A 12,186-nucleotide genomic window follows, 5' to 3' on the forward strand; every position below is an offset into this window, starting at 1 on the left:
GCAATAGGCCTACACGCAACACGGGTGTCTGCAACAGGTGCACATCAGCAGCTGTCACGTATTCCCCGCTTCCCCCCCTCCCTCCCCCCCTTCTCTTGAACTGTCTTGCCTCCCATTCTGGTTTTCTTAATATGTCTTCCTTCCTCTCTCAGTTCGATTCCCCCCCCCCTCTCCCTTCCTATGCATCCTTCCCACCCCTCCCCTCCCTCTCTTCCTCCCTCCCTGCCCTGGCCTCTACTGCGCGCACACACACACACACACACACACACACACACACACTTCTATACAAATATTTACTGTTACTGTTTTCCTTATGTACAGGCTACCTCCGACTCCTCCCCCCCCCCTCCACCTCTTTTCCTTACCTCTCTCTCTCTCTCTCTCTCTCTCTCTCTCTCTCTCTCTCTCTCTCTCTCTCTCCTCTCTCTCTCTCTCTCTCTCTCCTCTCTCTCTCTCTCTCTCTCTCTGTGTCTCTCTCTCTCTCTCTCCCGTCTCCTCTCCGTGCATTATCCTACCTTCTCTTCCTGTCTCCCCTCCCCCCCCACACACACACTAGGAGTGTGGTAGCTGAGCGGACATCGCGCAGGATTCGTAATTCTGTGGCCCGCGTTCGATTCCCGGACCAGGCAGAAACAAATGGGCAAAGTTTCTTTCACCCTGAATGCCCCTGTTACCTAGCAGTAAATAGGTACCCGAGTGTTAGACAGCTGTTACGGAGCTGCTTCCTTTTGTGTGTGTGTGTGTGTGTGTGTGTGTGTGTGTGTGTGTGTGTGTGTGTGTGTGTGTGTGTGTGTGTGTGTGTGTGTGTGTGTGTGTGTGTATACTCACCTAGTTGTGCTTGCGGGGGTTGAGCTCTGGCTCTTTGGTCCCGCCTCTCAACCGTCAATACAGGTTCCTGAGCCTACTGGGCTCTATCATATCTACACTTGAAACTGTGTATGGAGTCAGCCTCCACCACATCACTGCCTAATGCATTCCATGTGTTACATGTATGTTGTGTTTGCTTCCGGGGCTTAACAGCCCCGCGGCCCGGTCTCCAACCAGGCCTCCCGGTTGGTCATCTGGTCAACCAGGCTGTTGGACGCGGCTGCTCGCAGCCTGGTTACAGTGACGAAGATAGTGTAGTGAAGATGGTTTACAGTGTATAGTGATGATGGTTGACTAGTATAGACGGGTACAGTGATGAATGTGTATAGTGAAAGATTTAAGTGGTGATGATAGTGAGTAGTGAAGACGTTTACCGTGATATGGTGATAGTAGTGATGATGATGATAATAGTGAATACTGAGAATGTTTACAGCGAAGGTGGTGGATGATAATGTATAGTGAGGATCTTGACAGTGAATGAAGATAGTGTGCAGTGAAGATGGAAGCCTTTGTCTTTACCTGTTTAACACAAACTCTGATTCCTATTACAAAACAATTACAAACAAACAAACACACCAAAGCCCTCATGCACTAAATCAAACAACCAAACACGTGTGATTGTTGTTGTTCAACGCACCTATCAGTGTTTACCTATTAGTGCTCACCTGGAGGGGAAGATTATATTATAAATTATTTTTTTTTGTTAGCCACACGTGACTAGGCAACATTCGCGCTTAACTTTAAACATATTCAAACACTAACAACGAGGGGCCACATTCACGAAGCAGTTACGCAAGCACTTATGAACCTGTACATCTTTTCTCAATCTTTGGCGGCCTTGTTTCCAATTATTAAACAGTTAATGAGCTCCGAAGCACCAGGAGGCTGTTTATAACAATAACAACAGTTGCTTCGCAAGTTTTCATGCTTGTAAACTGTTTAATAAATGTAACCAAAGGCGTCAAAGATTGAGGAAAGATGTACACGTTCGTAAGTGCTTGCGTAACTGCTTCGTGAATCTGACCTCTGTGATCTTACAAATTACGTCTGAATTTGGCCGTTTGTCCGTATGGCCAAAAATAGACGTAATTCGAAATTGAAAAATAATTTAAAATATATTTTGGATTTTTTCTCGTCAAAACAGCAAGTTGAGGGTCCTCTGGTAAGTTAGGAATTGAATTACATTATCAGGAAGAAAGCGCCAAGTCATTACGACTGTATAGCACTTGGAAGGGATCAGGATTAGGATTTGGGGTGGGACGGGGGAAGGGTTATAAGGATAAGGAGTTGGGAAAGGACAGAGGGAAGGAATGGTGACTAACCATTTGGATGGTCGGGGATTGAACGCCGACCTGCATGAAGCGAGACCGTCGCTCTACCGTCCAGCCCAAGTGGTTGGACAGGGCAGGAGGGTTTCAAAACGTCATGAAAAACGTTAATTGAAAGTTTCCTCTCCTAACCTAACCGAGTAAGCTGGAGGACTCGAACAGAAAACGGGACAGTACATCACTCGTGAGCCGATTTCATTTCAAATTTCGTCCATTTTTGGCCATAGCGCGCATACGAGCGAAAAGCGACGTTATTTTTAAGAAGACGGGTTGAACACACACACACACACACACACACACACACACACACACACACACACACACACAAAATAGTAACAGGAATCGATAAAATTGATGGTGCAGATTTCCTGAGACCTGGAATTTCAGGAACTAGAGGTCATAGATTTAAACTAACTAAACAAAGCTGCCGAAGACACAAAGGTAACAGTGGTAGACGGTTGGAACAAGTTAGGTGAGGTGGTGGTGGTGGTGGAGGCCAAAAACCAGCAGTAGTTTCAAAACTTTATATGATAAAGAGTACTAAAACAGGACTCTACGAGCGTGGCTCTCATCCTGTAACTACACTTTGGTAATTTTACACTTTTGCTGGGGTACGGGGGGCTGTGGCGGCGCCTTGAGCCACTGTCAAGGTAACTCAACGCTTTTGGTTAAACCTTTCAATTGCTTGAAGATGTTTCGGGTCAATATCTTGACCTTCCCCCTTCGCCAGCTTCTCCCGAAGCTCATTGTACATTTTCTTTTTATTGTTCCGATTTGCCTTTTTTATCTTTTTCCTTTTTTAAAAATACTCTGCCCGGTCCTACTCGGGTCCTGACACCCCGAGCGGCGCCGCATCGTCCGGACCGCTCTGGTCCACCCGGTCCGGCTCCAGTCCCTCGCCCTGGCCCTCCCGGTCCGGCTCCAGTCCCTCGCCCTGGAGCTCACAGTCTGGTTCCTGCCCCTCGCCCTGGAACTCACAGTCTGGTTGCAGCCCCTCGCCCTAGAGCTGCCAGTCTGGTTCCAGCCCCTCGCCCTGGAACTCACAGTCTGGTTCCTGCCCCTCGCCCTGGAACTCACAGTCTGGTTGCAGCCCCTCGCCCTGGAACTCCCAGTCTGGTTCCTGCCCCTCGCCCTGGAACTCACAGTCTGGTTCCTGCCCCTCGCCCTGGAACTCACAGTCTGGTTCCTGCCCCTCGCCCTGGAGCTCCCAGTCTGGTTCCAGCCCCTCGCCCTGGAACTCACAGTCTGGTTCCTGCCCCTCGCCCTGGAACTCACAGTCTGGTTCCAGCCCCTCGCCCTGGAACTCACAGTCTGGTTCCAGCCCCTCGCCCTGGAACTCACAGTCTGGTTCCTGCCCCTCGCCCTGGAACTCACAGTCTGGTTCCAGCCCCTCGCCCTGGAACTCACAGTCTGGTTCCAGCCCCTCGCCCTGGAACTCACAGTCTGGTTCCAGCCCCTCGCCCTGTAACTCATAGTCTGGTTCCAGCCCCTCGCCCTGGAACTCACAGTCTGGTTCCTGCCCCTCGCCCTGGAACTCACAGTCTGGTTCCTGCCCCTCGCCCTGGAGCTCCCAGTCTGGTTCCAGCCCCTCGCCCTGGAACTCACAGTCTGGTTCCTGCCCCTCGCCCTGGAACTCACAGTCTGGTTCCAGCCCCTCGCCCTGGAACTCACAGTCTGGTTCCTGCCCCTCGCCCTGGAGCTCCCAGTCCGATTCCTGCCCCTCGCCCAGACCGCTCTGGACCTCCTGGTCCAATTCGGAGCTAAATAGTTGGGTCACATCGCCGGGACTCTGCTCATTCGCCAGCCTAAGTTCTGAAGGAGACTGTTTCCCTTCGTGTCCGTCCGAACAGCAACTGAAGCAGCGGCCGAAGAGCTTCTTGAGCCACTTTAAGAACCCCATTGAAACTCTCTACCAGATATTCCAGATGATACCAGATACTAAATGATATGAGTGAATGACACCAGATAATAAAAAGATACTAATACGACCTTGTTGACTGATCCATCTCTGCTTCATATCAGACACGCGCTCATAATTAGTTAGCTCAGATGGTGAGTGGATATATGGTAAGATATCAGAGTATCAAATATCAGGAAAGGAATTATCATGGGAAAGCGCTTAGCCATTTCGACTATATAACACTTGGAAGGAGTCAGGATAAGGATTTGGGATGGGACGGGGGGAAAGGAATGGTACCCAACCTCTTGGACGGTCGGGGATTGAACGTAGACCTGCAAGAAGTGCTCGGGTAAACTATGGATGTAAACTGGTTACGTTTAGATTTAGGAAACTCCTGGGTAAAGACTGGTTTGAAAACTGTTCGTTGTAATAACTTGAGTATACTATGTAACGGTGACGGGTATAGTGACGGGTGTAGTATAGTGCATACAAGAGTACTGTGTAGTGACTGATATAGTGACGGGTGGTGTAGTATAGTGAAGACATGAGTACTGTGTAGTGATGGGTATAGTGACAAGTGGTGTGGTATAGTGAAGGCTTGAGTACGGTGTGGTGACGGATATAGTGACGAGTGGTGTAGTATAGTGACGAGTGGTGTAGTATAATGAGAGCAGTGGTGAGTGGTAATGGTGACTGTCACAAGTGAGTGGTAATGGTGACTGTCACAACAGTGAGTGGTAATGGTGACTGTCACAACAGTGAGTGGTAATGGTGACTGTCACAACAGTGAGTGGTAATGGTGACTGTCACAACAGTGAGTGGTAATGGTGACTGTCACAACAGTGAGTGGTGAATGGTAATGGTGACTGTCACAACAGTGAGTGGTGAATGGTAATGGTGACTGCTACAACAGTGAGTGGTAACGGTGACTGTCACTGACAAACTTAAGACGCATCACCAGAACATCGTCTACGACGTAGTAACGAGAATACGAACACTCGAAGTATTTCATTTAGACGCTCCCCAGTTCTCAACGTCTAATTGACGCAACACATGACAGTTCAATCACAGTTTTACATCCGCAGCTCATCCACAAGACCTATCCCCCCCCCCTCAGGGCTACCTAGCCACTCCTATCCTCTCAGAGTCCACATGGGCAACGTTTGGGAACGTCGTTTGTTGTTGTTGTTGTTGTTATAGATTCAGCTACTCGGAACAAGTTCCAAGTAGCACGGGCTATGGTGAGCCCGAAGTGGACTTACCTGGCACAGGAGCGGTGCTGTGTGTTAGGAACGTCTCATTTCCTCGAGGCCACAGAGCAGTGCACCAGACCCAAGAGCACTTGAGACCCGTCCTGTCAGCCCTCCCGTTTGGGCTCCCAAAACAAAATCCCAGTGGGTGAAATTATAATTACAGGCAATCAGGAGCTCGTAATGCCGCGTTCTGGCAGCAAAAAAAAACGCTAGGAATATATGGGCTTGCGATTTTTATAGTGTTGATCCCTGCGGGCATCCAGCAGCGAGTCTACGCCACACTATGGCTCGCTGGCTAGCTTCTGTTTACATTTGATCATTCACCTCACCGGGGAAGATTTCTGCAATATAACTGTAAATACAACAACTTTGCCGTGACGAATTATGCTCACGTTAAACACAGCTGCGATACTAGACAAAGTATTAATACATTAATGAGATTTACCCTATACCTTGCGTTAGTCCCGAGGATCAACGCCCTCCGCGGCCCGGTCTCTGACCAGGCCTCATGGTTGGTAGTGTGGTCAGCCAGGCTGTTATTAAGACGCTAAGCTGCCCGGCGTAAGAATCACAGCCCGATTGATCAGGTATATCCTCTTCCCTCGCGATACAAGGAATGCTACTGCCTTCACGCGTAGTCCCTCGTGCCGGAGCTGTCTTGCCATCTCCACAATCACCTCTGATTGTGCGACACACAATCACCTCTGATTGTGCGACACACAATCACTACAGGAGAGCTCAGCTACTCATATAAAGGGAAGAGACCATTAGGAATCTGACGGACGAAGAGACAAACAGACAGACAGGCGCGCGTGCGGACAGCAGAGGATCAATATTAAACTACCCTCATGGAAGGAAGCGGAACATAAAAAAAACTGAAGTGCATTGTGTTCCCCCCCCCCCTCAGTTGTTTCTCTCCCCTCTACAAGACTAAGGGGACTCGCCGGGTTATGGAGAGGGAGAGGGGCGTGAGGGTGAGAGAGAGGGAGGGAGAGAGAGGGAAGGAGGGGACAGAGTGGGGGAAGGAGACAGAGAGAGAGGGAGATGGAGGGACGGAGGGGACAGAGTGGGGGGAGGAGACAGAGAGAGAGGGACATGGAGGGACGGAGGGGACAGAGAGAGAGGGAGATGGAGGGACGGAGGGGACAGAGTGGGGGGAGGAGACAGGGTGAGGTGAGAGAGAGGGGTAGATGGAGGGAGGGAGGGAGGGAGTGGGAGAGAGGTAGAAAGAGAGAGAGAGAGAGAGAGAGAGAGAGAGAGGGCCAGTATAACCCAGCAAGACCAAGAACAACTAAGCGTCACTGAGCCGCCCATATGGGAAGCAGGCTCCTAGCCTAATCCCCTAACGTCACCTTTAGCACAATCCCGCTAAGGTGAGCACAATCCCGCTAAGGTGAGCACAATCCCGCTAATGTAAGCACCAATCCTCCCCCCACCTGCACACGACCAAGCTGTTTAGCACCATTAACCACCATTTAGCAGCAGGTCGCTTAAGCCTGGCATATTTAACATTTTACAAAACACTTTCTGTACGTTGGAGGCCGACATTAGGCCTAAACTTTGTGGTATTTGTGGTAGAAGAGGTAACAATAGTGGGAGTAACAATAGTGGGAGTAACAATAGTGGGAGTAACAGTAGTGGGAGTAACAGTAGTGGGAGTAACAATAGTGGGAGAAACAATATTGGGAGTAACAATATTGGGAGTAACAATAGTGGGAGTAACAATAGTAGGAGTAACAATATTGGGAGTAACAATAGTAGGAGTAACAATAGTGGGAGTAACAATAGTGGGAGTAACAATAGTGGGAGTAACAATATTGGGAGTAACAATAGTGGGAGTAACAATATTGGGAGTAACAATAGTGGGAGAAACAATATTGGGAGTAACAATATTGGGAGTAACAATAGTGGGAGTAACAATAGTAGGAGTAACAATATTGGGAGTAACAATAGTAGGAGTAACAATAGTGGGAGTAACAATAGTGGGAGTAACAATAGTGGGAGTAACAATAGTAGGAGTAACAATATTGGGAGTAACAATAGTAGGAGTAACAATAGTGGGAGTAACAATAGTGGGAGTAAAAATAGTGGGAGTAACAGTAGAAGTAACAAAAGTGGGACTAACAATAGTGGGAGTAACAATAGTAGGGAGTAACAATAGTAGGAGTAACAATAGAAGTAATAATAGTGGGAGTAACAATAGTGGGAGTAACAATAGTGGGAGTAACAGTAGTGGGAGTAACAATAGTGGGAGAAACAATAGTGGGAGTAACAATAGTAGGAGTAACAGTAGTGGGAGTAACAATAGTGGGAGTAACAATAGTGGGAATAACAGTAGTAGGAGTAACAGTAGTGGGAGTAACAATAGTGGGAGTAACAATAGTGGAGTAACAATAGTAGGAGTAACAATAGTGGGAGTAAAAATAGTGGGAGTAACAATAGTAGGAGTAACAATAGTGGGAGTAACAATAGTAGGAGTAACAATAGTGGGAGTAACAATAGTAGGAGTAACAATAGTGGGAGTAACAATAGTGGGAGTAACAATAGTAGGAGTAAAAATAGTGGGAGTAACAATAGTAGGAGTAACAATATTGGGAGTAACAATAGTAGGAGTAACAATAGTGGGAGTAACAATAGTGGGAGTAACAGTAGGAGTAACAAAAGTGGGACTAACAATAGTGGGAGTAACAATAGTGGGAGTAACAATAGTGGGAGTAAAAATAGTGGGAGTAACAATAGCGGGAGTAACAATAGTGGTTGTAACAATAGTGGGAGTAACAATAGTGGGAGTAACAATAGCGGGAGTAACAATAGCGGGAGTAACAATAGCGGGAGTAACAATAGTAGAAGTAACAATAGTAGGAGTAACAATAGTGGGAGTAACAATAGTGGGAGTAACAATAGTGGGAGTAACAATAGTGGGAGTAACAATAGTGGGAGTAACAATAGTGGGAGAAACAATAGTGGGAGAAACAATAGTGAGAGTAACAATAGTGAGAGTAACAATAGTGGGAGTAACAATAGTGGGAGTAACAATAGTGGGAGTAACAATAGTGGGAGTAACAATAGTGGGAGTAACAATAGTAGGAGTAACAATAGTGGGAGTAACAATAGTGGGAGTAACAATAGTGGGAGTAACAATAGTGGGAGTAAAAATATTGGGAGTAACAGTAGGAGTAACAATAGTGGTAGTAACAGTAGTAGGATTAACAATAGTGGGAGTAACAATAGTGGGAGTAACAATAGTGGGAGTAACAATAGTAGGAGTAACAATAGAGGGAGTAACAATAGTAGGAGTAACAATAGTGGGAGTAACAATAGTGGGAGTAACAATAGTGGGAATAACAATAGGAGTAACAATAGGAGTAACAATAGTAGGAGTAACAATAGTGGGAGTAACAATAGTAGGAGTAACAATAGTGGGAGTAACAATAGTGGGAGTAACAATAGTGGGAGTAACAATAGCGGGAGTAACAATAGCGGGAGTAACAATAGCGGGAGTAACAGGAGTAACAATAGTGGTAGTAACAATAGTGGTAGTAACAATAGTAGGATTAACAATAGTGGAAGCTTATATTGCCGTTGATGGGCTTGTTTTTGTTCCTCAAGTTGTTTCATATAGGTTTTTTCTAGTTCATGTTTTTCGTAGTTACATTTCTCAAAATCATTTTTGTAAGTTTCTTCTAGTTGATGTTTTTCATTAATAAGTCTATAACTTTGAGTTAATTCTTCATTTATTCTCTTTATTTCTTGTTTTTGTTCAGATAATTGTGTGGTACATAGTTGTAGGTTTTTATGGAGTTCAACGTTTTTAGATTTTATTTCAGTATTATTTGAATTAATTAGAATATTTAACTGTTTAATTTGATAATCTAATTCTGTTATTTGTTTGTCTTTTTCAGTTAGTTGTTTATCTTTTTCTATATTTCTATTATCTAATTCTTTTATTTGTTTGTCTTTTTCCTCAATTTTATCTTCACATTCATTTAATTGATCTAAAATAAATATTTGGGTTTTCAATTCTTCTTCATATTTATTGTTTTCAATTTCTAAATTGTTTATTATATTTTTTTGTTTTTCTATTTCAGTTGTAAACTTGTCAACTTGTTTATTTAAATCGAGTATTTCGCGTTGTTTTTCTGCTATCACAGTCTCTAGGATTTTTTTTTCCATATTACACTCATCATATTGTTTATTTAATAAAGCTATGGTTTCCTTTTGTTGATATTGACTTTTAATAAGAGGATATGTTTTAGTTATTAATTTTATGTATCGATCAGATAGATCGAATAAATGAAACAATTTATTTAGTAATATGATTGTTCTTGTTTCATCATCATCTTTAGCAGAAACATTGTTTAAATAAGTTTTTATATTTATACGTTCTCTTAAACCTGAGGTCCCATCCTCAGGGAAATGTACCATACTCAAGATTGTTTTAACAATTTCACTCATTTTTTATGGGGTGAGAAAAAAATACCTATTTTGAAGTCCAATGTTAATTCTATCTTATTGAAATGAAATGAAACGCACATTATTTTGAATAGGACATTCAATGTTTATTTTTCAGCATTCAAAATAATTATTTCTTGCATTGAATACAGGATACCATAATTTTACATTCTCTCGAATATTACGTTTCTGGACTCATAATCGGAAACTATATCAGGGAGGAGTCCTGATCTTCCTCCTGTTTCTTGTTCTTCTTCCGAGATTTCCACATTGATATTAAATTTAATGCTAGCAAAGGTTTCTGAGGAATTAATGTTCTTAGCCACCATTTTACATTCCACCTCATTATTACCATCTTGAAGTTCAAGTTTCATTACCACAAATGGTGGTAATGAATTTTCTTTAATTGGAAAATCATACTTAGAGAATCCCTGAATAAATATATCTTGACTTGCCGCATGCGTACATGATATCCACAATTTGTCCATGTCGAATTTTTTTCTTTTATTATGTAATTTGGTCCGTACTGTATTTATATGGTTTTGTAATTTAACATCTTGTATTTCACTTTGATCTGTATAAACATTAGGTTTCAAATCATTAATATTCCAAGGAAATATTAAAATAATTGGATTTTTGGTATAATATCCCTTGTTGTAATCAGAATTTTGCCATACATAATTTGTGTTATTTGAGACATTATTATTATCTAAATATCTGTGGATTTTATTGTAATTTAAAAGGAAGTTATTAAAAGGCTTAATGATTGTATTCTCACTTTCGATTCTATTCTTAGGATTATACGAAATTGGTGGTTTAGGAATAATTACGAGACCTTTATAGGTATTTATATCTCTGATAAACGGGGAGAATAATGATTCCAACTTTGAGATGATTATATTAGATTCTTCAGAGGACTCTGTTGTTGTTGTTGTTGCTGTTGTTGAACCGATGGTGGATGGTAATGTTGTTTCTTGAAGTACTTCAGAGGACGTTGTTGTTGTTGTTGTTGTTGTTGTTGGACTGATGGTGGTTTGTAATGTTTCAGATAATTTTGTTATTGTTGGACTGATGGTGGATTGTAATGTTGTTTCATGAATCGGATCATGTCTGATAGCCTTACTGACATTGATACGTTTTCCGCGTAAATAAATAATTATTATAACGACTAAAATTAGGATTATAGCAACTAAAATTCTTATTAACCCCATTGCTACTTTTTTCTTTTTTTCCTATTGTTTTTTAGTTATAATAAATTCATAAAAAAAAATTATTTAAACAGAATATCAAACATATGCTGGTTTGAACCCCCAAAAGCATTGATTAACGGTTATACTTATAATTTTTGAAAAATAAGTTTTACAATTAGACCAGCAGGTATTGTTATTATAAACAAAGCTATGAACAATAAACTAAACTATATCATCTGATAATATTAAACTATACTTATATACATTTGTTTCTTTAAAAAAATAGAGGTTTAATAATAATGGAAAATTGTTTTTTATTAGCTTTTAATTATATACAAACTTTTTCTGAATCGAATGGATATGTCCATAAACGATATATCCTATACGAAGCCTCTGCTTCAGTAGTAAATATGGCTAATGGTTATTGTTATGTAGATAAATCGGTCTTTCATTTCCCCTTCAAATGCATTAATAGGTATCTAGATATAAATACAAAAACGAACAAAGATGAAATAACAGATGAAGAATTAAACCAAAATCAAGAAGAATTAAATAACTTAAGCGAATGTCTAGAAACTCTGGTGTTAGAATATGATATAAAATATGTCTGGGTCTATGGAAATAATCAAATCTTATTCCAATTACCTGTTTTACAAAATCTGGCAGTCTTCGATATCCGAAATAAGAACAGCCACACATTTAGAGACAAAATAACAATAAATAAATCTTTTAATGAATATCGAAATGTATTATACCGTCGGGGTAATATTTATACATTTCCACCAGTTTTACATAGTATTACAAATCTTTGTCATTTACTCACCCAAAATTTGATTAATGGATACCAGGATTCCACAAAGAGTATTACCTTCTATACCACAAATAAAAACAGCAATAATGATCTACAGTGTAATTTTCATTTAGAAGGTGAGAGTAGTTCAACTTGTGCTTGTCTGTTGAATGAAATAAACCGCCTTACTCTTATGTTCATATCGGCTAGTCAAGAGCTATATACGACAGAATATAAAGATTACATTAATAGTAATCATAGGGATAAGGAACGAATGTGCCAATATATGGCTGAACGTGAAGTCGAATACAAACTGCAAGCGCTGTTGCTCAGTTTGGTTTGGCCCGAGAAAATACATTGGCAATGTAGGAGAAACATAAATGGAATGGATGTAGGCGTAACAATT

This window comes from Procambarus clarkii, chromosome 19 (assembly GCF_040958095.1).
Source record: "Procambarus clarkii isolate CNS0578487 chromosome 19, FALCON_Pclarkii_2.0, whole genome shotgun sequence".
NCBI classification, from domain to species: Eukaryota; Metazoa; Arthropoda; class Malacostraca; order Decapoda; family Cambaridae; genus Procambarus; species Procambarus clarkii.